Source organism: Rhinopithecus bieti, unplaced genomic scaffold (genome assembly GCF_001698545.2).
Source record: "Rhinopithecus bieti isolate Rb0 unplaced genomic scaffold, ASM169854v2 scaffold_48197, whole genome shotgun sequence".
Classification (NCBI taxonomy): Eukaryota; Metazoa; Chordata; class Mammalia; order Primates; family Cercopithecidae; genus Rhinopithecus; species Rhinopithecus bieti.
Window position 1 is genome coordinate 946,102 of NW_016819410.1, and position 11,503 is coordinate 957,604.

Consider the following 11,503-nt stretch of genomic DNA (forward strand, 5'->3'; position numbering starts at 1 on the left):
TCTCAAAAAGAAAAAAAAGTAAAAAAAAAAAAAAAAAAAAAAAAAAAAAAAAAAAAAAAAACAATGTTGGCAAGGCTGCAGAGAAAAGGGAATGCGTATACACTGTTGGTGGGAATGTAAATTAGTTCAGCCACTGTGGAAAGCAGTTTGGAGGTTTCTCAAATAATTTAAAATAGAAATACCATTCAACCCAGCATTCCCATTACTGGGTATATACCCAAAAGAAAATAAATCAATCTACCAAAAATACATGCATTCATACGTTCATCGCAGCATTATTCACAATAGCAAAGACATGGAATCAACCTGGATGTCCAATAATGGTGGATTGGATAGAGAAAATGTGCCACATTTATACCACATGGAATACTAAAAAGCAGTAAAAAAGAATGAAATCACGTCCTTTGCAGTAACATGGATGCAGCTTGAGGTCATTATCCTAAGTGAATTAACACAGGAACAGAAAACCAAATATATGTACTCACTGATAAGTGGGAGCTAAGCATTTGGTACACATGGACAGAAAGATGGGAACAATAGACACCGGGGACTATTAGGGGAGAATTGGAAGGGGGCAATTCTACCTATTGGATAGCTACCTACTGGTACCTATTGGATACCGTGCTCAGTACCTGGGTGATGGGATCAATCCTACCCCAAACCTCAGCATCATGCAGTATACCACTGTAACAAACCTGTACATGTACCTCCTAAGCCTAAAATGAAAACATCTATATATCTCTATATATAGTTAGATGATAGATAGATATAGATAAAAGTTGAAAATATATATATGCATGTATATATGTTATGTATGTATGTATGTATTGATGGCATTAATGAGGAGATTCACTATTGCTTACAGAAAAACTTGAGATTTCCATTTGACAGTGACATTAAGTGAACATTTTTTTCTGTTCCCTTTTTTGAAAACTATTGAAAAAGCAAACAAGCAGTATGAAGGGAAAGAAAACACAAAACACCTCAAACTCTATTTCTGGTGCCATTTTTAGTGATAGGAGACAGCTAAAACTCCAGACTCTATAAAAGTGGGAAAACCACCAAAAGCATAGCGATTAGAGGAAGAGGCATGTATGTAATACTGTGCAGAAAGAACTCAACAGTGGCAGATCTCAGACAGCAAAACAAATTACTCAAAGATGGGGGAATACCTGAGATGCCAAACCTAAACTCGGCCATAATGAAAATGGGGTAACCAAATAATAACATGAGGTTGCTAGACCTGCAATAAAGGTTTTTTGTGCAAGTACTTTATTGGAAAGTGTGACCTAGAAAATGAGGATGAAGGATCTATTCCCTTTTTGAAAAAGGAAAACAGAAGAAGGAGAATCAATACAAAAGAAGAGAAGGTGGAATTAAACGGGGAATCACACAGACTAGCCATCTTTGCAGGAAGTGGTCAATTTCTTTGGCAGTGGAAGAAAAGAAAGGCTTTATATTGTTAAAACAACAACAACAACAACAACAACAAAACACAAAAAACCAGTGACTGCTTATTTTCACAACCTCGGGAGAAATAAGAACTCATTGTACTGAATCACAAGAAAAATTGAAACTAGCCTGATACAGAATTTGTGGCCATATTCTAACTATTACAAATACTCTGTCCTATTCTCTGTTCAAATATTTGCCACTCTGCTCAGATCTCCTAGCTTTTCATATATTCCTACACTGAGAAGATAAATGGTCTCTAACTTTACAGAGAAAATGGATGAGCTTAGGCAAAAATTACTTCCCTCCCCTGCTCCCACCTGGCAACTAGTTTACTGTAGATGGAGCCTTCCCATTCCCAAATATTGACCCATCCCCACCAAATCAGCTATTCCGGTACTTGTCCTTCTATTGTTTATTCCAGGGTCAGTAAAGGTGCAGCTCTTCTTCCTGAAAAATGCTGATCCCTTTACCCTCATGCCTAATTTCTTCCCCTACTGTTTCTTCAGAGACCTTACATCATCTCTTTTAAGTTCTACTTCACTTTGTAAACATGCTGATATGTTTTCATCTTTTGAAAATACCCCTCCAACTTCTACCCTATCTTTTGCTTTTAGTCATATAAAATATTTTCAAAAGATATCATGACTTACTGTTTCATTTTCTTTACTTTCTAAACCCATCTCAATTCATATTATCTGGCATTTACACCAGTTCTCCAAAGAACACTAAGCTTTGACCAAGGTCATCCATGACTTCCTAGTTGTTTAATAGATTTGCTTGATTCATCACTGGAAGCTCCTTTACAATGTCCTTCACTAATTTCTTTTTTCTATTAATGTCTTACGTGTTGGTTTAAATTATCACCTTTGCCTATGACTACAACAATATGACCTTATATGGGATAATGTCATGCAGTGCATGACATTGTGATGGTCATATTATCTCTCATTTGCTCCAGACTCATTTCTAACTCTCAAATGGACATCTCTTCATCAGCAATATATGATTTCTATATTGCTGTACAATAAGCAATTTCAAAATGCAGTATCTTAAACAATTATTTCCTTGCTCATGATTCTGCAGTTTGGTTGGGTGGTTCTTCTGCTTGTATTTCCTCAGGTGGCTATAGGAAATTAGTGTGTTTCATATCTCAGTCCTCAGCTCAGAAGGCTGGAATGGCTGAGCCTCTTTTTGTCTAGGTGGCCTCTTGTCCAGGCTAACTTGGAATTCTTCATTTGGTGGTCACAATGTTCAAAGAGGATGAGAGTGAAAACTGCAAGACCACTTGTGGCTGAGACTTGCCAGTCACATATCGCTTCTACCATGAGACCTGCTATATTTCATAGAGTGGGGAAGCAGATTTGTGTTAGGCCATTCTTGCTTTGCTATAAAGGGGTACCTAAGACTGGGCAATTTATAAAGAAAAGAGGTTTAATTGGCTCATGGTTTTGCAGGCTGTACAAGCATGAAGCTGGCATCTGTTCAGCTTCTGGGGAGGCCTCAGGGAGCTTTTACTCATGGCAGAAGGTGAAGCAGAAGCAGGCACGTAGGCATATGACATGACCAGAGCAGGAGCAAGGGGGTGGGGAGGTGACACACTTTTAAACAAGCAGATCCCATGAGAACTCAGTCACTATTGCAAAGACAGCTCCAAGCCATGAAGAATCCTCTGCCAAGACCTAAACACCTCCCACCAAGTCCCACCCCAACATTGGAGATTACATCTCAACTTGAGATTTGGGGAGGGACGGATATCCAAACCATGTAATTCATCTCCTGGCCCCCACAAATCTCATGTCCTTCTCACATTGCAAAATACCATCATGCCTTCCCAATAATCCCCCAAAGTCTTAACTCATTCCAATATTAACTCAAAAGGCCAAAAAGCCCAAAGTCTCACCTGAGACAAGGCAAGCCCCTTCCACCCATGAGCCTGTAAAATACAAACCAAATTATTTACTTCTAAGATACAATGGGAGTATAGGTATTAGGTAAGCATTCCCACCCCAAAATAGAGAAATCAACTAAAAGAAAGGGGCTATAGGCTCCATGCAAGTTCAAAACGCAGCAGGGCACTCAAAATCTTACAGCTCCAAATAATCTCCTTTGACTCCACGTACCAAATCCAGGACACACTGGTGCAAGGGGTCGGCTGCCAAGGCCTTGGGCGGTCTGCCTCGTGACTTTGTTGGGTGCAGCCCCCTTGGCTGGTGTCATATGTTGGAGTTGAGTGCCTGTGGCTTTTTCAGGTGCAAGGTGCCAGATGCCATGGATCTACCATTCTGGGGGCTGGAGGACGGTGGCCTCCTTCCACCAGCTCCACTAGGTAGTGCCCCATGGGGACTCTGTGCAGGGTCTCCAACTCCACATTTCCCCTCTACACTGCCCTAGTAAATGTTCTTTGTGAGGTCTCTGTTCCCACAGCAGGCTTCTGCCTGGGCACCCAGGCTTTCTCATACATCCTCTTAAATCTAGGTGGAGGCTACAATGCTTCCTTTACTCTTGCACTTTGTGCACTTGCAGGTTTAACATCACGTGGAAGCCACCAAGGCTTATGGCTTGCACCCTCTGAAGCAGCAGCCCCAGCTGTATCTGTGCCCCTTTGAGCCAAGACTGGAGCCAGAGCAGCCAGGATGTGGGGAGTAGTATCTTGAGGCTGAACAAGGAAACAGGGCATGGACCTGGCCCACAAAACAACTCAGTCCTCCTAGGCCTTAAAGCCTGTGATGGGAGGGGCTGCTTCAGAGATCTATGAAACACCTTCAAGGCCTTTTCCACATTGTCTTGGCTATCAGCACTTAGCTCCTTCTTAGTTAGGCAAATCTCTCTAGCAAGTGGTTGCTCCACAGCCTGCTTGAATTCCTCTCATGAAAAAGAAAATTCTTTCTCTGTTACATAGCCAGGCTACAGATTTTCCAAACTTTTGTGCTCTGTTTCCTGTTTAAATATCAGTTCCAACTTTAAGTCATTTCTTTGCTCCCACATTTGAGCATAGGTTGTTAGAAGCACCCAGGCCACATCTTGAACACTTCTGCTTAGAAATTGTTTCCATCGGGTACCCTAAGTCATCACTCTTAAGTTTAAACTTCTACAGATCTCTTGGACATGGGCAGAATACAGCCAAGCTCTTTGCTAATGCATAGCATGGGTGATCTTTGCTCCTGTTCCCAGTAAATTCCTCTTTTCCAACTGAGGCCTTGGCAGCCTCGCCTTCACTGTCTATGTCACTATCAGCATTTTGGTCATAACCATTTAACCAGTCTCTAAGAAATTCCAAACTTTCCCTCACCTTCTTTTCTTCTGAGTCTTCCAAACTCTTTCAACCTCTCCCTGTTACCAGTTCCAAAGCTGCTTCCACATTTTCAGGCATCTTTATAGTGATGCCTCTCCCAGTACCAATTTTCTGTTCTAGGCCATTCTTTCATTGCTATAAAGGAATGCCTGAGGCCGGGTAATTTATAAAGTAAAGAAGTTTTTTTGGTTCATGGTTTTTCAGGCTGTACAAGCATGGTGCCAGCATCTGCTCAGCTTCTGGGAAGTCCTTGGGGAGCTTTTATTCACAGTGGAGTGTAAAGTGGAAGCGGGCACGTCATATGGCCAGAGCAGGAGCGAGAGGGAGTGGGAGGTGACACTTTTAAACAACCAAATCTCATGAGAATCCACTCAACACTGTGAGAACAGCACCAAGCCATAGGGGTTCTTCCCTTAAGACCCAAATGCTTCCCACTAGTTCCCACCACCAACACTGGATTTGGGCAAGGATAAGTATCCAAATTATACCAAGAATCTTTTTTTTTTTTTTTTTTTTTGCAGTTTTGCAGTTTTGCAGTTTTGCAGTTTTGCAGTTTTGCAAAGAAAAACTGCAAAGATTTTATGGTCACGTTTAAATGGCCACAGACACTTTATACTCAAAATGCCCCTACCTGATTTGCTAAATTTTCTGTTTAAATTCACATGGTCTCCCCAGCCAGAAATCCAACAGCAATTATTGACAACCCTCCTTTACTCACCAAGTGAAATTGGTCTCCAGATTCTGTCATTACACGTTCTCTTGAATCTGTTGTTTCCTCTCCATCCCCTTACCTTCATAATGTCTTGCATGCAGCTTCAAACTAAAACTCCAATTTGGCCTCTGTAATTATTCTCAATATTGGTGTTACAGTGATTGTTCTAAAGGGCAAAATGATCGTAATACATTGTAGTGAAAACATACCTTTTTTTTAGAAAATTATTTTTGTTGTCTAGCATCTGAACCTCATTCCCTGGTTGACCTATTTTGCCTCTTGTTTTTGAAGGTAAAAAGAATTGTCACTGTTTTTTCAGTGTCTTGCAGCTGAGGTGCATAACATGTGCTAGCCCAATCAGACATGCCTGCTATAGATTTAGAATCCAAAGCAAAAAGTGGCAGTAACATCCAGTCTCCAAGGTAATAGTGTCAGGAGTGGCCTCCAGAGTCTAGTGCTGGAGGCAGCACTGGTGGTAGTTCCAGTGTCCAGAGGTCAGATGTAGAGCTTCAGTCTCTTGCCCAATCAGTTTTATGTAATGATCCAGCTGCCTTTTGTTCCTGGCTATTTTCTGAGCCCAGTTCTCTGACTTGTAGATGAATCTGTGTGCCACCCAATAGCTTTTCAATATATTGTTTTCCTTTTCTTCTTAATTTGACCAGAGTATTTCTGCTGCTGGCAACTCAGAACTCTGCCTCATACATTCTTGCTTCAAAATTTTTAATGGATCCTTCCTGAACTAATATTCAGAAAACATTTTTGAATGAATTGTTGAACTTCGTTTCTGACTTCCAGTACTGTGCAATTTATGGAGGGAGGAGACACTCATACAAATGAAAAAAATCTATAATGTTATTGTCAGTATTTTAGAGTTGGATAAATCACAATGGCTAGATGTAGTGCTCTTTGGGCAGATATGCTATGTTGTTGCTGTTAGAGAAGTACCATTGTGGGCTAGGCCCTTAGGACTAGCATTTAAGAAATTTCTGGGACATATAAAACAAGTTCAGTTTTAAGAGAAATACAGTAATTTCCACTCTTGCTAATAAAATGTTGTATAGAAAGTATCATTTAATCAGTTAAGCATGATCACAATATGGAACAATGGCAAGGGAAACAATGCAGGCGGTGCCACTTTCTATTCTAAATCACAACAGATTTATGCTGACCTAATCATATAGGCACTATTTGGGTAGAGCTGGCTTATTAATGACCAACAGGCATTCATAATTCCAGATGGAATTATGAGAATTCTAGAGACTTGCAGAAATATTCTATTTCAGTTGATTCATGTTGAGCTAGGTCTTCATTCATTGAAAGCACAAAGACATACACTATTTACTGCTAAATGAATGCAACAAGAAGCAAGTATAATAGTGGTTTAGATAACTTGTATAGATAATATCTTAATTTCATATTAATATTTCTTGTCTATTTATTATACTTTTGAATACATATACTGGTAATATTTTGTGAACCAGAGAGAACAAAGAAAATCTATTAGAGAGGTGAGACTTGAGTTGGGTTATGAAGCATGGCAAAGATTTAAATATTGTGAACATGTAGAGAGACTAAGGAGGTCATTAACAAGTGGAGAGTGAACTGGACAAGAAGTATGGAGGTGGAACTATGATTGAAATGCTAGGATGGCAGTAAAATTCCAGCTTAGTTCACGAGGATTAAAATAATGCAGTAGTTGGAGAAGGGGTTGGGAAAGGTAAAATTAAGGATAAAGAATTGCCATTGAAAATTTCTCAGTGAAGGAAGAAGAATGTAATGTCTAGAAGGATAAATTTGACAGTTGTGTGCATGACAGATGGAAGGTCATGAACTAATATTATTTTATTAGTGTTGGAGATCAAGAAGAATAGATGTAGTGGTTACTATTATTATCACCTCAGGGGGTTATTGTAATGACCACTTCACAAGCAAGTGGTTGTGAATCAGGTAATAGAAATGAAAAGAAACAGAAGATTTTAAAGACATTGTGAAGCATAAATTCACGGAATTTAACAATAAGAAGCCAATGGAAAATAAGTGAAGAGTTGGAGAATTAGTTTGATGGTTTATCACTGGGGAGAAGAAGAGTCCCACTAATAGATATGAAGTCAGAAGAGGACAATCAATTTTAAAGACAAGAAGACAAATCCAGTTGCAGCTATGTTGACTTTGAGCACCCATGTGGAAACGCTCAAGTGCCATTTGTATATTGTGCCTTAGGAGAGACATTCAGGGCTGGGAAAAAAAAAAGATTTGAAAACCATCCTCATAGAGAAGATGAGTTGATATGGGATGAATGAACCAAGAGAATAAAAAGTAGATCTCTTGGAAAGGACCAATCATAAGTGATAAAAGGAGAAAGAAAGCAGAAGGGATTGAGAAAGAGCTCTCTGAAAAGATGGTGGAAAAGTGAAAATAACACCTGGATTTGAAGGGCTGCAGAGGTAGGTTAATAATACCAAGTGCTATTCCAGCATGTAAGCATCCTTGGAATTATTGCATTTATATCTGTATTAATTTGTATCTATTGGTACATAACAAAATATTTAAAAGCAAAAATACACATTTGCCATATCATGCAGTTCTGTGGATTAGGAATTCAGGAGTGGCTTAGTTGCATTTTGGTTTAGGGTATCTGGTGAGTTTGCAATCAAGATGGCGGCTGAAGCTGCAGTTATTTGAAGGATTGTCCAGGGCTGAAGGTTTTGCTTCTAAGATGACTCACTCAACATGTGTAGAAAGTTCACGTCAGCTGTTGTCAGAAAGCAGTTTCTCTTCATATGTGTCCTTCAGTAGGCTACTTAAGTGTCCATGCAGCATGACAGCAGGAGTCTTTCAGAGTAACAGGAGAGAGAAACCAGGAGAAAAGCGATAGTATCTTTTATGACCTAGCCTCAGAAGTCCCACTCCCATCATTTTTGCAATATCCTACTGGATGGATAAGAACAGGGTATAACCTCAATGAAATGTTGTTCATTTTGAGGATACTATAAATTTTATCATTCATACTGGACCAGAACACATACTATTCTCTTGCAAAACTGGTGAAAGGTTACCATCATTAATTAAGGGGTAGAACTAGATGTTGATATCTGACCCCACTATGTATATAGTCTTAGTAGTTTGCTATATATAAAAACAAAGAGTAAAATATATATGATTCTTATCTCAATGAGTTTAGTCAGGTCTATTCAATATGGGAGGGGACTACACAAGGGTATGAAAACCAGGAGGTCAGGATCACTGGGTGCCATCTTGGAGGCTGGCTACACAACATGCTTCTTCCTGTTACCAATCAGGAACTTAGAAATATTTAGGCTTTTCTATAAAACTGTTGACTTCTGGCAAATCAAATTGATGGAAGACTTTTGGAAATAATGAGACTAATATATTTTTTATAATGAATTCTTTTCTTCTTTCCAGTCCATTAGACTTCATTGTCAATACATGTGCTGGAACTTGTAACTTGGATTATAGTATTATGAAATAATTGGTGAAATCCACCAAGGTCAGTAACCATACACTAAAATTGTCCTTCTTAATGAGACATTTAATGTAAAGCAGATGGATTAGTGATGTTTTCAGGCTCATTTGTTGAGTATTAATGCTTGCTTTCCTTGTCTTCCTAACAGTGTGAATGTAATCTGCTTTAAAACTGCATTGATTTTTTTATTATAATTTTATATTTAACCTTTTATAATTTATAAAGTTTCTTCCCATATGATTAGTAGGTAAGGTCTCCATTAATTAGTTAATAAATCAATTGAACTAATATTTAGTGAAAACACAGATGGCATTTTCAAAATAGTGCATGGTTCTCAAATTTGAATGTGCAGAGGAATCGTCCAAAATGTTTATTTACAAATATAGTTGTCAGGGCCCCACCCTTAGAAACTAATTCATTAGGCCTGACATTGGACCTTGGAATGAGAATTTCAAACAAGTAGTCAAGATGATTCTGAAACAGGTGAACTACAGGATGACAGAGAGCTGCATTATCATGCAAAACTTTCGTTAACTTATACTGTTAATATCCAACATCTTGCAGAACAAATTAATACAATGAAAGACTCCTGAGAAAAGGAGCTATCAAACATTAGTTCTTAAAGGATATTCTTTAAGCAAATAAATAAGACTTGAACTTTCTGTGGTTAGTAGTAAAGGCCTGAAGAAAGAAGAGATAGTATGCAAAACAGCAAGGTACAGAGATAATAATAGCATTTCCTTCCTCTTGTCAGGATTAAGAGATTTAAAGTGAATGAAGTGCCCATAACAGTAATAGGCACAGGGTATAACCTCAATAAGATGTTGTTGATTATGAGGATACTATAAATGCTATCATTCAGACTGGACCAGAACACACACTATTCTCTTGCAAAACTGGTGAAATGTTACCATCATTAATTAATGAGTAGAACTAAGTATTGATATATGACCCTACTGTGTATATAGTCTTAGTAGTTTGCTATATATAAAAACAAAGAGTAAAATGTGTATGATTCTTATCTCAATGAGTTCAGACAGTCTCAAATAATACCTAGATGCTGCAAGTTAAAAAACACAAACAAAAAAACCAAAAAAACCTTCTGTGCTAGTTTCCTGGTGTTGCTGTCAAAAAGTACCTATAAACAGAGTAGCGTAAACAACAGAATTTAATTTTCTCACAATTCTGGAGGCTAGAAGTTTGAGATCAAGGTGTCAGCAGAATATGTTCTTTCTGAAGGCCGCGAGGGAGACACCTGTTCTAGATCTCCCTTTGGCTTGCATACGGCTGTCTTCTACCTGTATCTTCACATTGTCTTCCTTCTATACCAGTTTGAATCCTAATATCCTCTTCTTATAAGGACACTGGTCATATTAGATTAGGGTGCACCTGAATGACTTCATTTTTACCTGGATTGCCTCTGTTAATATCCTACCTCTAAATAAGGTCTGATGTAATAAGGATTAGGACTTCAACATGTGAATTTTGGAAGGGACATGCTTGAACTCATAGGAACCTCTTTTGACTCTTTGCAAAGCCACTTTTTTTTTTTGTTTTTTGTTATTTAGTTTTTATTTTATAATCATAAACTTAACTCAACTCTGCAATCCAGCTAGGCATGGGAGGGAACAAGGAAAACATGGAACCCAAAGGGAACTGCAGCGAGAGCACAAAGATTCTAGGATACTGTGAGCAAATGGGGTGGAGGGGTGCTTCCTGAGCTGCAGAGGGAATGGTCTGGTGGTTAAGATAAAACACAAGTCAAACTTATTTGAGTTGTCCACAGTCAGCAATGGTGATCTTCTTGCTGGTCTTGCCATTCCTGGACCCAAAGCGCTCCATGGCCTCCACAATATTCATGCCTTCTTTCACTTTGCCAAAGACCACATGCTTTCCATCCAACCACTCAGTCTTGGCAGTGCAGACGAAAAAATAGGAACCATTTGTGTTGGGTCCGGCATTTGCCATGGACAAGATGCCAGGACCTGTATGCTTTAGGATGAAGTTCTCATCTTCAAATTTCTCCCCATAGATGGACTTGCCACCAGTGCCATTATGGCGTGTGAAGTCACCACCCTGGAATAGTTCTGTGAAAGCAGGAAGCCTTATAACCAAATTCTTTCTCTCCAGTGCTCAGAGCACGAAAATTTTCTGCTATCTTTGGAACCTTGTCTGCAAACAGCTCGAAGGAGACGCGGCCCAAGGGCTCGCTGTCGACGGCAATGTCGAAGAACACGGTTGGGTTGACCATGGCTAATAGTACAGGGTTTTCCTCTGCGGCAGTGTCTGCAAAGCTGCAAAACCACATTTTATTTATAGACTTTGGGATTGGGATTCAGAATCTGTAGTAAGTAGTTTAGACCATGATACACACACACACACACACACACACACACACACACACACACACGCAGGATGGGCAAAGATCACTCTTCCCATAGACTGCTTTTGCAATAAAATTTTTTCATGGTGGGAAGAGTATGGTGGAATTGGGATTGTGAGCAGTATAAAGGGGTGAAACACCTTGTTCTTGCCCTTGAGGAGCTTATACTCAGAGGGC